This window comes from Rhagoletis zephyria, unplaced genomic scaffold (genome assembly GCF_001687245.7).
Source record: "Rhagoletis zephyria isolate East Lansing unplaced genomic scaffold, Rhagoletis_zephyria_1.1 Rzeph_scaffold_00021, whole genome shotgun sequence".
Classification (NCBI taxonomy): domain Eukaryota; kingdom Metazoa; phylum Arthropoda; class Insecta; order Diptera; family Tephritidae; genus Rhagoletis; species Rhagoletis zephyria.
The window spans coordinates 321,528-326,848 of record NW_016157105.1 but is presented as its reverse complement, the minus strand read 5'-3'; the positions used below and the strand labels follow the sequence as shown (position 1 = coordinate 326,848).

General features: G+C 37.2%; 1 protein-coding gene across 1 annotated transcript in view; it reads right to left on the bottom strand.

Annotated features, from left to right (window-relative positions):
- Positions 1-4,605, bottom strand: part of LOC108362068 (uncharacterized) — a 608,307-nt gene extending 603,702 nt beyond the window's left edge. Inside the window, exon 1 of the mRNA XM_017614914.1 lies at positions 4,544-4,605. The gene's annotated coding sequence lies outside the window, so the exon portion shown is untranslated. The remainder of the gene's footprint in view (positions 1-4,543) is intronic.
- Between the last annotated feature and the right edge of the window lie 716 nt (positions 4,606-5,321).

Below are 5,321 nucleotides of genomic sequence, written 5' to 3'. Positions count from 1 at the left end.
GCGTTATATAATTGCTTGCCTTTAGGGTTGGACAAGCGTGAGCCCCAGTGAGGGTGCTTCGCATTATAATCACCTGCAGCAAGGAAGCGCTCTCCCGGCGAACTGAAGAAATCCATAAACTGTTTTTCTGTTATCGTANTTTATGACGAAGGATGGAGTACGCGGCGTAGTGAGAAGACAGGCCTGATTTTTTATAAAGTTTAAATGATTTAGTTTTCTGATTTTTTAAATGCTTTAGCTCTGAGTTAAACTACAACGAGTTACGAGGTCCGGTATTTTCTTTAACAAGAGGAATGAGTTTACTGAATATATTATTCAAGATTTTACTAAAGTGTAAGGTACTGTTCCCAATATCCCCATCATACTCAGGCGAGATTATTTCAGATATAGCTATTTTAAGCTTGTCGTAGTTAGCGTATTTGAAAGAATATCGCCGACCTTTCGGCTTTCTACTTTCAGGACAATAACATGAATCAGAGGATGGCGCCCAGGACAATTCAAGTGGTGGGTGATAAGGGTCTATAGGTAAAACTAAAGGATCGCCGCGTATTATAGTGCATTTGTCAGTATCATCAATAAACGCTAAAACAAGACATTTACCTAAGTTATTGATAACTGAATTAATCTGATATAGACCAAGATCAGAAAGTTCGTCAAGAAATTGGTTAAGTTCATCCCGAGAAGAATTTGGCACCAGAATTCCATCCACCGAATCTCAGGAAACACACGCTAGATTGAAATCACCAAACACGACAATCGAATCGGAGGGCTTGACCATGGCAAATAAAGAGAGCAATAATGAAGAATGTTTGAAGTAAACCGAAGGGTTAGAGTTTGGTGGAATATAAATTGCAACAAGAAAAACACTACTTGAGGGGCACCGTATTCTAAAACAGAGGAATTCAACATCATCTGTACCTGTGAACACAACTTTTTCAGAGGAAAAGTCGGTCTGAACAGCTATTAAAACGCCCCCGCCTTTTCTATCTAAGCGATCATTTCTAAATATTTCATACTTACTGCACAATATTTCACTATTAAACACATTCGATTTTAGCCAAGTTTCAGTAAAAACCAAAATTTCATTATTTAAATCAAAAGACTTTAAGTACAGCTTAGTGAATTTTGTATTTAGACCCTAACATTTTGGTAATAAATATTGAAGAAAACATTACTTATAAGTTTTTTGATCCTGAGGAAGGAATTTGAACAGTATTTTCATTCCGAGTTCGAGGTTTAAACTCAAACTCACGAACTAAAGCACCATTGGGCCAGAATGAACCGTCAACAATGTTTTGAAAATGATCAGCGGAAATATCAATTTTGAAGGAAGATATGCTTCTTTCGTATGAAAAATTAAATTTTCTAATAGCTATGTGCCGGGGATTAAGCTTTGATGTTATATAAGACTTAACATCTTCTACCGACGTTTCACTAGAAAAGCGCGAAACAAACACAGATTTATTCGCAGGAACTACGATTAATTCTTTCGGTAACGGAGAAGGTCCGCTGTGGTGTAGTGGTAAGCAGTGCGCGCTTTCACTCATCAGCACTTGGGTTCAAGCCCTGGTCAAAGCAACATCACAAAAAATATAGAAAAAGGGTTTTTCTTAACAGCGGTCGTCCCTCGGCAGGCAATGGCAAACCTCCGAGTGTATTTCTGCCATGAAAAATAGCATCTCATAAAAATACAATCGCCGTTCGGAGTCGGCGTAAAACTGTAGGTCCCTCCGCTTTGTGTGACAACATCAAGGCGCACGCCACAAGTCGGAGGAGAAGCTCGGCCAAGCACTAACATATGTGTAAGCGCCAATCTATTATTATTATTATTAACGGAGAAGGTCCACTTTGAGATGTAGGTTCAGACATAGTTGTCGTTTTTGCAGCAGCCANATTTAAATCAAAAGACTTTAAGTACAGCTTAGTGAATTTTGTATTTAGACCCTAACATTTTGGTAATAAATATTGAAGAAAACATTACTTATAAGTTTTTTGATCCTGAGGAAGGAATTTGAACAGTATTTTCATTCCGAGTTCGAGGTTTAAACTCAAACTCACGAACTAAAGCACCATTGGGCCAGAATGAACCGTCAACAATGTTTTGAAAATGATCAGCGGAAATATCAATTTTGAAGGAAGATATGCTTCTTTCGTATGAAAAATTAAATTTTCTAATAGCTATGTGCCGGGGATTAAGCTTTGATGTTATATAAGACTTAACATCTTCTACCGACGTTTCACTAGAAAAGCGCGAAACAAACACAGATTTATTCGCAGGAACTACGATTAATTCTTTCGGTAACGGAGAAGGTCCGCTGTGGTGTAGTGGTAAGCAGTGCGCGCTTTCACTCATCAGCACTTGGGTTCAAGCCCTGGTCAAAGCAACATCACAAAAAATATAGAAAAAGGGTTTTTCTTAACAGCGGTCGTCCCTCGGCAGGCAATGGCAAACCTCCGAGTGTATTTCTGCCATGAAAAATAGCATCTCATAAAAATACAATCGCCGTTCGGAGTCGGCGTAAAACTGTAGGTCCCTCCGCTTTGTGTGACAACATCAAGGCGCACGCCACAAGTCGGAGGAGAAGCTCGGCCAAGCACTAACATATGTGTAAGCGCCAATCTATTATTATTATTATTAACGGAGAAGGTCCACTTTGAGATGTAGGTTCAGACATAGTTGTCGTTTTTGCAGCAGCCATTGTAGTGACACCTGAGGAAGATGCAGCTTGAGATAACTCAACACACGGAGAATTAAAACTCATTAATTCCTTATTCATGCCGGGAGTAGGCAAATAATCAATTGGCAGAGTGTCAATATCTAAAGCAATGGGATTAGGAACAGTGCTGTCTCCTCCATGCTTCCGCTTTTTTGAAGCTTGTTTAAGCTTGGGTGATGGAGAGGATGAAGATTCAGTGCACTTAAAGTCTTTAAATGCATCTTCATAGCGCTTAAACTTTTCGTTTAGAAGTTTTAACTCCTTACCCAACTCTTGGAAGCCACTTCTGGCGCTCCTAAACATTTTATAAAGCTCAACTTCGGTTGATCTGCAATTGGGGCAAGGCCAACGAACACCTTTATTATCGGTTATGATATCGGCCACCCTACCATTGAGACCAGCACATTTTACGTGAGCTAAGTCATCACACAACCAACACGCAACGCAACGCTCTAAGTCGTTTTTAATGTTACATTTTTCAAAACAGCAGGGTGAATACATTGCAGCGCGAAGTATGTAGTAACAATTTGTATGTACAAGAAAAACTCACAGAGTACGCTTTCAGTACGATAGTAGCAAATATGAGCGTTTGAGAGACACAGAAGTCTAGGTATTGTAAGTTTAATGGTTAGAAACCGTGCTGAACTTAACAGTTTTAAAGCCACTGAGCCAAAAAGCTTAAAAGCATAAAAGCAAGCAAAAATCAGCTGTTTGCAGGAAAATTATTTGATCGATGATAAGCAAAATGTATGATAAATCGCGGAAGATGGGAAAAAGCACTCTCACGCAAAACAACAATAATGCACCAAAAGAGGCAAATATGCACAAGGAATGACAAGAATATTAATTTCTAATTATTAATCCACGCACTTTATGTCTAAAACACAACAATTTATTGGAGCTTGGCTTCAAATAGCTTTTGCAGTATAAATTACACAAACTAGAACTGCTTAGTACTTAGATAAACAAAGTAACTTTAGAAATTCTTTCAAACGAATGTTTAAGCGACCGCACAGTACGAACGTTACTAATAAATGTATTTGTAAATTCAAGACAGTAAAATGCACACGGCTGCCATTGCAGCAACCACAAATTTTGCAAATGCAATTCCAACCGCAAATCCCAGACCATTTCCACAAGATTCTGAATAGCCCTAGGATTATTTTTATAAAGGAAGCTATTAATGTTATTGTATTTTAAATAAACCTTTTGTTGTTATTTATGGTTAACTCAATTCAAACCGCTTAATCCCTTCGTCTTTTAGGGTTACAGATTTTTGTTGAAAATGCAGTTTTTCTTGGGAACTCGGTTTTTTCCATTAAAAAATGTTTGGCAGCACTAATGAGTCCATACAACTATACATAATAGTTTCCATACATCACATCATCAAACCAAGATGCTCTATTTTTTAATATTCCTTATTTTTCTCTTGGATTGAAAATGGCTTAAGCTTCTTTTGTAAAATTTCTATTTTGGCTTTATGCCAATTAAAAAAAAAAAAACTTTATACTTATACAGGTAAATTTGTACATATGTTTGTGTATCTACATATTCAATAGAACCTCACTGATTAAATCACGTTTAAAGGCCGTTTTATTAATGTGTATAGGATTTCGTTAAAAACTCGAAACACAAAGTTTTAACCACCATATAATTACGTATGAATATCCGTACGAGCAGTTCTGGTAATTTGCGTTTCTTCAAATAACTTATTATTATGCAATGTTTGACGTGCTATTGGTTTAAAAAAAAATCATCAGGGCAGTGGTCAGTATAGCACTAATCCAAAGTGCAAGCCTTTACATAAAAAAATTGTTTTCACCAACTTAAAAGCCTGTCCTTCGCTGGAGCATGTGCATTCACAATCAGGCAACAGTAACAAGTTTCACGTTGACGAGAAATAACATATGTACATATAAATGTTCTCAGTGACGCTCTGCGGAAGACCGGCGTAGTTCTCTCGTAGCATTTCTACATTAAATATACGTTAAATTTCATGGAACTAGCTCTATTTAGATTCACATGCGCTTAACCGTGCTCACAACCACTTCGTAGTTGCCCCGATTTTCGACTGAAGCATCGTTTAACCACAGCAAGTTTTTCAGGTGGAAAATATTTGAATGCTTAGTGAAATTTCCCACTAACGGACATTTTCTCTTTATCATTGTATAAAGTCCTTTTCGTGTTTGCGCAAGGAGAGCCAAGTATTTGGAGAGAAAAATCATATAAATATTCACCTACATATATGCACGATGTATTTCTATCATTCTTGGCCTATATGGAAGTATAAAACAGTTATAGGTACACAGAAAGTAAAAAAATCGTTTTCAACGTTTCTCTTATACTTTTTTACACAAACATACATACATATGTATGTATACACATATCCATATACACTCGTACATACCCTGCAGTACGCAAGTGTCCCAATGAAATCTATACTATCTATACTAATTATATAAAGAGAAGTCCCTTTTTTTTGTAACAGGTAATCTCGCGAACGGCTGGCCAGATTTTCATGAAATTTTGTATACAAATAGCTTTCGGTAACCACCATGTTTTAGGCTAAAAACATTTTACTTTTTTCCGGGTAGGTGGACCAGG